Source organism: Rhipicephalus microplus, chromosome X (genome assembly GCF_043290135.1).
Source record: "Rhipicephalus microplus isolate Deutch F79 chromosome X, USDA_Rmic, whole genome shotgun sequence".
NCBI classification, from domain to species: domain Eukaryota; kingdom Metazoa; phylum Arthropoda; class Arachnida; order Ixodida; family Ixodidae; genus Rhipicephalus; species Rhipicephalus microplus.
In genome coordinates, this window is record NC_134710.1 from 99,228,028 (window position 1) to 99,240,000 (window position 11,973).

Consider the following 11,973-nt stretch of genomic DNA (forward strand, 5'->3'; position numbering starts at 1 on the left):
CCGATTAGCAGAGTTATTGTATCAGCTGTCAATGTGAAATGTTTGTGCCCGGCATTACGCATGCGATGGTGTGTGCGTGTGCATGTGCGTGTGCATGTGCATGTGCATGTGCATGTGCGTGTGTGTGTGTGTGTGTGTGTGCGTGCGTGCGTGCGTGCGTGTGTGTGTGTGTGTGTGTGTGTGTGTGTGTGTGTGTGTGTGTGTGTGTGTGTGTGTGTGTGTGTGTGTGTGTGTGTGTGTGTGTGTGTGTGTGTGTGTGTGTGTGTGTGTGTGTGTGTGTGTGTGTGTGTGTGTGTGTGTGTGTGTGTGTGTGTGTGTGTGTGTGTGTGTGTGTGTGTGTGTGTGTGTGTGTGTGTGTGTGTGTGTGTGTGTGTGTGTGTGTGTGTGTGTGTGTGTGTGTGTGTGTGTGTGTGTGTGTGTGTGTGTGTGTGTGTGTGTGTGTGTGTGTGTGTGTGTGTGTGTGTGTGTGTGTGTGTGTGTGTGTGTGTGTGTGTGTGTGTGTGTGTGTGTGTGTGTGTGTGTGTGTGTGTGTGTGTGTGTGTGTGTGTGTGTGTGTGTGTGTGTGTGTGTGTGTGTGTGTGTGTGTGTGTGTGTGTGTGTGTGTGTGTGTGTGTGTGTGTGTGTGTGTGTGTGTGTGTGTGTGTGTGTGTGTGTGTGTGTGTGTGTGTGTGTGTGTGTGTGTGTGTGTGTGTGTGTGTGTGTGTGTGTGTGTGTGTGTGTGTGTGTGTGTGTGACACACCACAACGCCCTCGGCTGCTGACCAACAGGTTGCGGGATTGAATCCCGACGGCGACGGCTGCATTTCCGGTGGAGGCGGAAATGGTATATGCCTGTGTGCTCAGATAAGGGTGCACGTTAAAGAACCCCATGCGGTAAAAATTTCCGGAGCCCTTCACTTCGGCGTCTCTCATAATCATACGGTGGTTTTGGCACGTTAAACCCCACATATCAATCAAATCAATACACACTTCAACGAAACCACGAAGCAATCAGTGCAACGTTATTTTTACTCGTGACTATGAAATGCAGCATTCGATTTGATCTTACCAATTTTCCGGGAGCGACACGTCAGCTTGAAAGCGCACTACGTGCCCCGCACCCCCCGAATACCTTAGAATCTGCTAGCGAAGCTTTGCACGAGCGATGATGAATATCTGACGCCTGATTGTGTGTTTGTTTTTACTGACACAATCTTTATTCACCAGATGAACAGAACACAGTCCTCCTTGGCCACCTTGACGATCTTTATCTCTTTCCATTGCCGTCATACTCCAGCAGCAGCCGTGGAGGGGGCTTTCTAAGCGCGTCTAACTTAGTTGAGTCAGGTGATGCTACTCTCAGAAGAGCGGGTGAGGCTATTCCGAGAGCAATTCTGGCAGCGAGTGGGGTAAAGCATTTCCAAACCTAGATGCGAGCTGTACGGGGTTTAGTTGTTTTTGCATGATAGATGTGGGGTTTAACGTCCCAAAACCACGATATGAGTATGAGAGACGCCGTAGTGGAGGGCTCCGGAAATTTCGACCACCTGGAGTTGTTTAACGTGCGCCCAAATCTGACTATACGGGCGTACAACATCTCCGCCTCCATCGAAAATGCAGCCGCCACAGCCGGGATTTGATAACGTGACCTGCGGGTCAGCAGCCGAGTACCTTAGCCACTGGACCACCGCGACGGAACTGGTTTAGTTGTTCTCGAACGTGTATTTGGTTTGAAGGCAATCCTCGAAACTTTCTCAACGTTGCAATACGCACAATTAAGTGCGGACGCAGCTCTATGTTGTCGGTAAACTTAAACTCGTCTGCTTCGTTCAAGTAAATCATAATTTCTATACCATAGTCGAAGAACTATAGGTTGTAACGGTACGGCTCCTATAGGTCTTATAGGTTATAACTTTGTGATTCAAATGACCAGAAGTTACTTCAGTCGGATTCACTGCCGCCACAGGTGGGGAAAGCATCGCTCAAGGAGAGCCAATAGTGATTGCGAGTTCACAAGTGCACGCGAAACTTGGCCTGATAACTGTCTGCGATTTTTAGACGTCATTAAAATCATAATTTTATTCTCTCTCTTTCTCTGTATCCCACTTGATAGAATAAGCCAAGTTAAAAAAAAAACAGTAGTTGGTCTTGAGCTGTCATTTCTGAAGAAACCGCAATAAAAGTAGACACGCATGAAACCAGCGCAATTACTCGGCGTGCTCCTCCGTTATACGGGAGTCATTGCGGCGTGACGCAAGCACCCTCGCGCAGTTGGCAGCGACGCGCGTCAGGTGCCACCGTAAATTAGCCGGACAAAGATTGAACGACGAGACAAGAGCGGGCTGCGTCACTGTACGATGGGTGGGGAGGGTTACTTTGTGCTGCACGGAGATAACACGTTGGAAGCACACCTTACGCGAGAACATCGGATTTTGCCGCAATAAAAGTGGCTGCCCCTGCGGTGCATAACGACGGTGCCGGTGATGAATAGACGGTACGATACATAACGCCGGCTATACGATTCTCCTCAAGATGAGATTACTGTTTATTATCAAGCTCCGCAATGCCTCGGAGAGTGTCTGTTTCTTGTTTCTTTATTATTATTTTATGGCGACAAGGGGGAATCCTGACCTGACCGAAGGAAACATCCGAACTATTGCGTCGCCGGCGAGCCTTTTGCTCCTGCGAACGACTGCGGGCGCGACTGAAGTGTGCGTGACCGGTTTGGCGAGTGTTACGCCGGTTGCCGAACCGGGGTATTTTTCACCGATGAGTCTGTTTTTTTTTATATATATTCGCTCCCATTTTTCAGAGGCCCCTTGTCGTTCGTGCCCTGCCCGGAGACACAGGGACCTATGCGTGACCCGCGCTAAAGTAGAGCCTCCCTTCCAGCCTCGGTTTCCTCTTCCGACGCTTGCACTCCCAGTGCCGTGCGAACAAAGTACGGTATATGTCGCCTCCTGTGGTGTAATTGCTGTCGCACCGCCGTTAGCGCCTGACACAGAAATATACGTACCTGCTTCGTAACGGTCGACATTTTTTTTTGTTGTTAATGTCCCCACAAAATTTATTTTCTCTGCTTTCGGTCACATTTCGTAGCTATATTTCACGTCTTAGCTATATATACACACCCGAATATGCACGTCAAGGACAGCATTCTTTTGGCGAGTGAAAATTCACTGCTTGTGTGCACATGACTTCACCCGTAATAGGTGCATGCGGTCAGTGCGCAGGCATCGCGATAATCGCTGATGACGCCACGCCATGGCTCAAATCTAAACGGCAAGGTCCACCGTGCGCGTTTGGGTGAGTAACATGAGCATTTGAATAGTGAATATCATTGCACTGTTATTCTCGTAATGCGAGAAAAACAATATATTTTAACCGTGGTTTGAGAGGGAGAATGTTTTGTTTCAAGTAATACAGCTTTTTCGAGACCCCTTCGGGGTAGAAACAAAGAAACATAGAGAAAAAAATATGAGAGTTGAAGATGTCATCTCTGCAACCAGGGGCAAAGCAAGAAGAGGGAGATGGAGTTGGGAGGTTTCAAACCCTTTCGAGGATTTTTTTTTTCAATTTGGCTTGCGTTTATATTCACGCACATATACAAACGCACGTTCGTATCCCGGCTGCGGCGGCTGCATTTCCGATGGAGGCGGAAATGTTGTAGGCCCGTGTGCTCAGATTTGGGTGCACGTTAAAGAACCCCAGGTGGTCGAAATTTCCGGAGCCCTCCACTACGGCGTCTCTCATAATCATATAGTGGTTTTGGGACGTTAAACCCCACATATCTATCTATCTATATACAAACACACGCACGAACATACATAAAGTATGGTTGACACCTTCCCCCCCCCCCTCCCGCTTCACCCCTCAAAAAAATTTCTGCCTAGCAGTCTGCAACGAGCAGGGCTTGAGGGTTCATGTGGCACGCGTTGAAGTAACGTGAAATAGAAACGAGCAAAAATGAAGAAATAATAATAAATAATAATGAAGAAACATACACAAATACCAGTATTGATTGTCAATCGAAGAGAGTGGTTTATCGTGACTTGGATTTAATGCCCATTTTCGTCTCAGTGATACGATATTACTATTTTTAGTTTCTCAAATATATTTTTTGTGCTGCTAGAATGTGTGGTAATGTAGTTCCCGGCAATGACATATAACATGGCCATTCTGGGCGCTCAACGTAAGCTCACTATGGACGTAGTATTCGTGTCTGTGCAAACGTACTTTCACGCAATTCAGTATTTCTCTGAGCAGTCGCTAAATTACTTTGAAGGTAGTTACATGTGACACTCGCCAATAACAAATCAACGATGTCTCATAATGTGTCATTCGTACCAATTTGCTATTTAAGCTGCGAGTGCTTGGAAATCAACGTTACAAGAAACATCCTGCGTATTTTAAAGTTCTCGGACGACGGAGATTAACGTTTATACCCATACACGATGGCGCGTTCGCAGATCGCCCGTATACACTTGCACTCTGTGCCACTGCAAACGATGAACGTAAATATCGTTGAGTAGAAAAGGTATGTAAGAAAGAAAGAAAGAAAGAAAGAAAGAAAGAAAGAAAGAAAGAAAGAAAGAAAGAAAGAAAGAAAGAAAGAAAGAAAGAAAGAAAGAAAGAAAGAAAGAAAGGAAAGGAACGTAGCCACCTCTCGGGATTCGTGTCACCTCGTAACTCACCTGCCGCCGAACAGCCTCCTTGATCGACGCACGCAATGATGTTGGCTACCGACGACGATGCGGGGCAGCCCCTCTTTTTACTGATGGGGCCAATTTTGCGCGCTACCGACCACCGCGCGGACGCACCGCATTGGCGGAAAGCGCACCCCACTGCGCACCGCACGTCGTCAGTGCTGAGTTTGCGCTCTCCGGAAATTTGCGCCCGTGAACTTCGATACTGCCTCCTTGCACTCTCCTGCTCATTTATTCTTTTTGCCCCCTTCCGTTGCCTTCAGATGATAAAAATGATGTTGGGTTGTTTTTTTACAGCGATCACGTGAAGGAATGCTTGTTATTCAGTGTGGCAAGGCAAACGCGCGTTTTTTTGTTGTTTTTACGTGGCAGTTGCGGGCAGAAGAGAGGATACGAAACTTTTTTTGGTCGCTAAGCAGATTAATGAGTCGATGGCGCCTGCAGTCGCGCTTATAACTCATGACCATTTCGTCACACAAGTGAAGATGCCCTTACTCGAAGCTTTTAGCGGCGAGTGCTGTGTAGTGCTGTATGATCATGTCAGCACGCGCTCTCATTTCCTCAACACGAGGAGGGGACAAACTGTTTTTCATTGACTCGGTGCTGTTTACATTAATGTATGGTGTCTTCGAGCTGAACTTTTGTAAATGTCTAGTTTAACGAAAGATTGAGTAATAAGTTTTGAAAGTAATGGGTGTCATGAAACTCATCTTTTTCTCTTTTTAAAATCTTTTCTGGGGGGGGGGGGGGGGGGCGTGATAAAAACATACCGACATTTGTTATGTTTCTATTCACGTTTTCGAAAGCAGAGGGTCGCATTTCATTTTTTTTTCATCTCGAAGGCAGCATACATTTTCATGAGCATGCATCTTTGAAGTGCATTATCGGCCACATAGTTTTGTTTTGTTTTTCTCTGCTGTAAAACATGCACATAGTCCGCTGCCCCGTGCACTAGAGATAAAAGTGACTTTTTATTTCTTTCACTATTAATTTGTTGTTTTTTTCCAGTCAAGAACTTCCTTCCGTCTTGCTTTTAGGAATATAAAAATACTACCCCTTAAGTGCTCGGAGAGATAAATGTTGAGAGGTCATGGTTGTGTATCGTAGAACGTACTAACGTCTTTGGAAAGCTTCTCAATACGTGCCCGTCTTGTTGAAAAATGTGCTTTTTTATGTTCACTTATGGTGGTCTGGTCTGTGCGAGCCGTGAATACACGATTCAGAGGACCGGTGCCTGGGCTAGTCCTATAGCACTCGTGGCCGGTTGCAGGACGTGCCAGGTTCGGCTTGGAGCCTCTCCAGGCATTCTGCCACCATCGTTCTAGCTTCAGCTGACGTTCAATGCCCCACGGGAAGATGAGTCATCCAGCAGCGCTATTATAGACACGTCTGCCGCTTCGATGTGCCTACCGAACATCCGAATAATAGTGCCTGTGAGTGCTCATTGTTTTGTGCTGCCACTCGAGCCAAGAGATGAAACTGTTATCGAAATCTAGAGAAGTCACAAAGCCTAGAAAGGCACCCAAAGTAATGGACAAAGAAAAAAATGTTATGGTTTAAAACGCGCGCAATTTGTACGGGAAATATACTGTACTGTGATCTAGTAAGTTATTACGAGAACACATTAAAATTTATTTCCAGTACACACATCTCTGCAGATACATAATGGAATTATGTCAGTTAGAATGCAAAAGAATAGCGGTTCTGGGGATGCGCTTGATTACTCACTTTTACATATTCCTACTTAATGCCACATAAAGCGGTTCTGACACGTTGCAATGGTCGTGAAGGGCTAGTGTATGTGGCATTTGCGCTAAAAATTGATTTTTTTCAGTATGGAATATTCGCTACACTGAGTGGAACGAATACAGATCAAGCAGGTGCAATTAACTATGGAGAAGTTCAGCGCTGGGGCATTCGACTTTAACACTTGACTGAACAACAAATAAAACGTTCGAATAGTGCCAGTCTTGCACGGCCCTCCACATAGAACGCGCGAAGCAGCAGGGCACCGGCACTTAACAATTAAGGCATACTTTTGCATACCCGTGCACACGCTGTAACCGACTCAACCACAGACAGTGACCAGACCTTTGGCCCGGCATTTACTGCCGCGCTTGCTCTCGCGCGAGCAAGCTGTGGAAAGCATGCATGCTGAGCGGAGAAGAGACATTTGAGCTGAAAACTGAACGGCCTCGCTCGCAACAAACAGAGCACGCAAACATTTTTACGTCCCGCGCGGCGCTTTGCGCTGCGAGTCATCGATAGTGTTTATTGAGAAGAATGATGTTCGAAGCTTAGAACAGTAACGGGACGAAGCACGCTCTCTAATCTTTCTGTTTTTTCGCGCGTGCGCGCTGCGGCAATGAATGGACCTCGTGTTCCGCGAATGCCGAGCGGGCCCGAGGCGGAAGCGAACGCTGCAGGGCGCTAAGCGTTCCGAACGCAGTGGCCGTGCTCACCTGTGGGGCGCCGTCGGTAGCGGGACGGTGTCGTGCAGCGGCAGCGCGGAGTCCCGGCGGGGAGCGTTCCGGCGCGCGCGCGTGGTGGGAGCCTTTCGCCGGTACACTGACCCAGCGAAGCGCGCACCGGTCAAAACGAAACTGGTTCACTCTCGCCGCGGTAAGGGCGCCACGCGGCCTTGGCGTCGTACCTCCGGAAGGAGAAAGAGAGCGACCGGTTTGCGACCGCCTTCAAGGCCCGTTGCTGCGTGTGCTCCTCCTAATCCTTTAATTCTCCGACGGGCGACGCGAACAGAAACAAAGGAAACGCGAAAAAAACTCGGGCGCACCCTCAAGGACAACAGCCACTCCCGCTGACGGAGGGCGAGGAGAGGTCCTGTGCGTTCCGGCTTCCAGCTGGTGGGAAATACGACGCTGTTATTACTCATGCGCTGACTCACGGCGTGCCCGGCACTGCATTTCGGGGTATGCACCACCGCGGTGCCTGTTCCAGATTGCTGTCGAGAGATCTGGATGCAAGAGGCGTGTATTAACAAGCATATATTATTTTTTACTGCAAGCAGAGAAGCAATTCAGACCCGCTTTTTAAATGAAACACCTAGAAGTGCGAAAGAGGTTAACTGTGCTGTGAGTTCTTGGGAGGTAGAACAGCACTATAATAAACTTCAATCTGGCAGAACCCCAGGATTTCTTCCAGCGATTGCAAGATGGTTGAGCGACCTCTTTGCGCAGTTTGGATAGTGACCCTTCCTCTGTGAATCTATACCCTCTCCTCTTTCCCTCATGACTCGATGTGCCCTCGAGAGTTAAGGAATTCTACTATTGAACGAGAAAATAGTGATGGCATGCATGGTAATGAAGCGTAACCAGAAACCACATTTTTATACCGCTGGCAACACCTGCGAGCCTTTGGTGAGGACAGATCATAATTTTGGTGTAGGCTAATCTTGTGCTAGAGTACGATATAACAGTGTACACGGTGCATGCACAAGGGCAAAAACTTTTTATGAATGAAAAGTCTCGTGAATATGCCTCCTTGATTTTGATGTGTGTAGAGCTCCTACCGCACAACAAACGAATTTTATTTATTTATTTATTTATTTATTTATTTATTTATTTATTTATTTATTTATTTATTTATTTATTTATTTATTTGTTAATACTATCAACCCTCATGGAGGGTCATAACAGAGAGGACATACATAAAGAATGTACAATATTCATAAAGTTTGTTAATACCCTGAAAACTCACAATGAAAATTGCTATTTTTTAAATAACAACTCAACATTCAAACAACAGTTCAAGAACAATTCAAAATTCAGTCATTTTTCAAAATATTTGCTATGAGCATGAAGTCGCTTACATCACTTGGCACGGACAAAAAATAATTTAGCAATAACGTAAATGCGCTTCTAAAGCATTTTCAATATCAGTGACATCTTTTAAAAATCCAATTTCGTTCGGCGATTTGTTCCACATTTCTATGACATCTGGAAAAAAAGAATATCGAAATATGTCAGTATTTGTACGGTATGGTTTTAAGACGCAATCGTGGTTAGTTCGCGGATTTCTTTTGCCTGGAGAGTGTAAATATTTGAGCTTATCTATCTTCCGTTGATCGTGCATTATTTGAAACAATACTTTCAGCCTATATTTATTTCTGCGTAGTTTAAGAGGATCTAGGTTGCATCTACGTAACATCAGTGTGACCGATTCCTTCTTTCGGTACGTTGAACAAATAAAGCGTGCTGCTAGTCTCTGTACGCCGCTAGTCTCTGTATTCTTTCTAGCTTCTTCTTAAGAGTAACTTTGTGGGGACTCCAAACAAAGGATGAATATTCTAGTGCTGTCCTAATGAAGGTGGTGTATGCAATATGTTTTACGTCGCGCGATGCATCCTGTCTCTTCTTCCTCAATAAATACAACTTTTGATAGGCTTTCGTGCAAACGTCTACTATATGCTCATTCCATGTTAATTTTTGCGTAATGGTTACCTCAAGGTACCTGAACTGAGTCGTATTTACCAACAAGTGTTCACCAATGCTGTACACAAAGGAATGGATTGTTTTCTTTTTGCTGATGTGTGTAAATGTAGATTTAGAATAATTTATTGCCATTTCCCATTTTTTACACCAGTTCTCTAAGTTTTGCAAAGATTTCTGAATTTTGATTTGGTCGTCTAGTTTAGTAATTGCGGCATAGATTGAGCAGTCATCTGCGAAAAGTTTAACATGAACACCCTCTTCTGCCACACTACTGATATCATTGATGTACTGGAGAAACAATAGTGGTCCCAACACAGAGCCTTGGGGCACTCCGGAAAATACCGCCAAGGGTTGTGATAAGTGACCATCCAGTTTCACTACCTGCGTACAATGTGTTAAATAAGCTTCAATTTATTTTATTACGAGTTAATTTATTCCTGCATGACGTAATTTGACGAATAATTGTACATGAGATACTTTATCAAACGCTTTCACGAAATCCACACATATCACATCAACCTGTTGTCTTATATCTATGGCACTCGCAAAATCATGAATTGTTTCAATTAACTGGGTCACGGTTGATAACCCCGTCCTGAAGCCATGTTGGTAAGGGTACAGCAAGGCGTTCTGATCCAGAAATGCGAGTATGTGTTTTGCAGTTATGTGTTCAAACACTTTGCAAGCAACGGAAGTGAGTGATACTGGGCGGTAATTTGTTGCCAGTTTGCGATTGGCCGCCTTTAAATACAGGAATGACGAATGCAGTGCGTCAATCTCGTGGCAGTGAGTGCGTTGTATAAGATTTCTTAGATGTAATAGTTAGATAATGTGACATCCATTCTGCGTATCGCCTGAGGAACACAGTTGGTATATCATAAAGACCACTCGACTTTTTCGTATCTAATAAGAGTAGCTGCTGAAATACCACTTCCCTAGCTATTTCAAGTGTTTCCATTGAAGCAGTAGAACAAATTAAGGCGTCTTCCGTACTTGCTTTAGTTTCTGGCAGATTAAATACAGACTAAAAAAATTGGCTAAAATGGTTTGCTATCACATCTTTGTTATTATATCACTACCGACATGTATTTCGTTGACTACTTCTTTCCAATCGCTAAAATACCTCCAGAATTTCTCTGGGAAAGATCTAAGGAAATCACTTAATTTTTTCAAATAATATTTTTTTATTTAGCCAAAGAATGCTTAAGATCAATTTTTAGATTTTTCAAAGCCACTGGCGACTTGCTCTTTTTACGCAGTCTCTTAATTTTCCTTTTCATATGAATTATATCTCGGGTGATCCAAGGACTTCTTTGTTTTGTTTTTCTTAACACGTGATGGAACATAATTGTTTATGCAGTAACTTTAGCCCCGTCTGCATTGGAGTTATCCAACAGCGGTGATTTTTAGAAGCAGTAGGCAGCAAACAGTAATCCAATTCCTCTTTCAATTGATCAAAGTTTTTGGTTTAGTAATCGCAACTGCCGAACACGGACATATTTAAATCGAATTAAGTCATTTAGGCCAAATATAATTAGCTTGAGGATTTCAACAAATTGCGATGAGAAACCTTCTTTAAGCTATGAATGAAGAAAGGAAAAAAATTTTAAGGGCTCGTTTTTTTATTACAACAATATTAACGACAACTAAGAGACAATGATGCCAAGAAAAGTATGTTACTCGTATACCTGTTGGTGCCACGTAACACATGATTTTATTATGGGCTGGCTGGATCAATAATCCCTTGCATATACCAGAAAGCATGAAATCTGCCAGAAGGAGACCCTCGCTATAAATGAAGAAAAGAACTGGCAATTTCTAAAGGCTTTTTTTTTTGTTAGACGCAATATTATTGAGAACTGACCATCAACATCGGACGCGCTATTCCATGTTCGCAGGTCCAATCCGTGGTCACGGCAAGTTACCTTTTTGTCCATATTTCTTTCTTCCCACTTACGTTGCATCTACTTTAATATTAAGAGGCTGGATGATCGACCATTTACTCTGGAGAACATCTTGGGAGCGTGGCCTTAACGTACTTCAGCCCGGAAAGCCACACGAGCCCTCCTACAATTCTTGAGGGCAACATCACTGTGCGACCGCCTGTGAAACTTGAACTTTCTGTGCGGTGTGTGAGTTATGTGCAATGCGTATGTCCTCCTCTTTCTCTATATTCTCTCTCATTCTCCTCTCCCTGTGAAGGGTAGTGAACTCGACTTAGTCTACTTAACCTCCCTACTTTATATTTTTTTCTTCTCTCTCTCTCTCTCTTTATATATATATATATATATATATATATATATATATATATATATATATATATATATATACCTTGACGTAAATACCTTCACAAAGACTAACTGGCCCATTGAACCTATTGAATTATTACTCCCACTATATATATATATATATATATATATATATATATATATATATATATATATATATATATATATATATATATATATATATATATATATAAGCTTCTACATTGAACGATAACATCAAGCTGCGATTTCTTCTGTGTCATAACTCAAATCAATAATAATAGGAACTACCAGACAACACTGTCAAAAAGTAGTATACGGGATGTTAATAACGAAGCTTAATTGGTTAATATCCCTGTCTCTCTTTGCTTTCCTGTTTTCCTTCCTAAGCGTTATCTCCGAGTATTTCTCTTTTTTTTTTCCTTTATGCGTCCGCCTTGGTGGTTACGGCGATGCACTGCTGACTCGAAAGTCGCGGGTTTGATCTCGGTCGCTGCGTTACGATACAGGCGGAAATGTTGTAGGCCCGTGTGCTCAGATTTTGGGCACACGTTAAGGAACCCCAGGCGGTCTA

The 11,973-nt window shown here is 44.1% G+C and overlaps 1 protein-coding gene across 2 annotated transcripts in view; it reads right to left on the bottom strand.

Moving 5' to 3' along the window:
* LOC119176310 (uncharacterized) overlaps window positions 1–7,299 on the bottom strand; it is a 39,085-nt gene extending 31,786 nt beyond the window's left edge. Inside the window, exon 1 of one of the 2 annotated variants that reach the window (XM_075877316.1) lies at window positions 7,147–7,299. The gene's annotated coding sequence lies outside the window, so the exon portion shown is untranslated. Of the gene's footprint in view, window positions 1–4,672; window positions 5,378–7,146 lie in introns of those variants that run through there. The other variant, XM_037427530.2, reaches the window with a different exon arrangement.
* Between the last annotated feature and the right edge of the window lie 4,674 nt (window positions 7,300–11,973).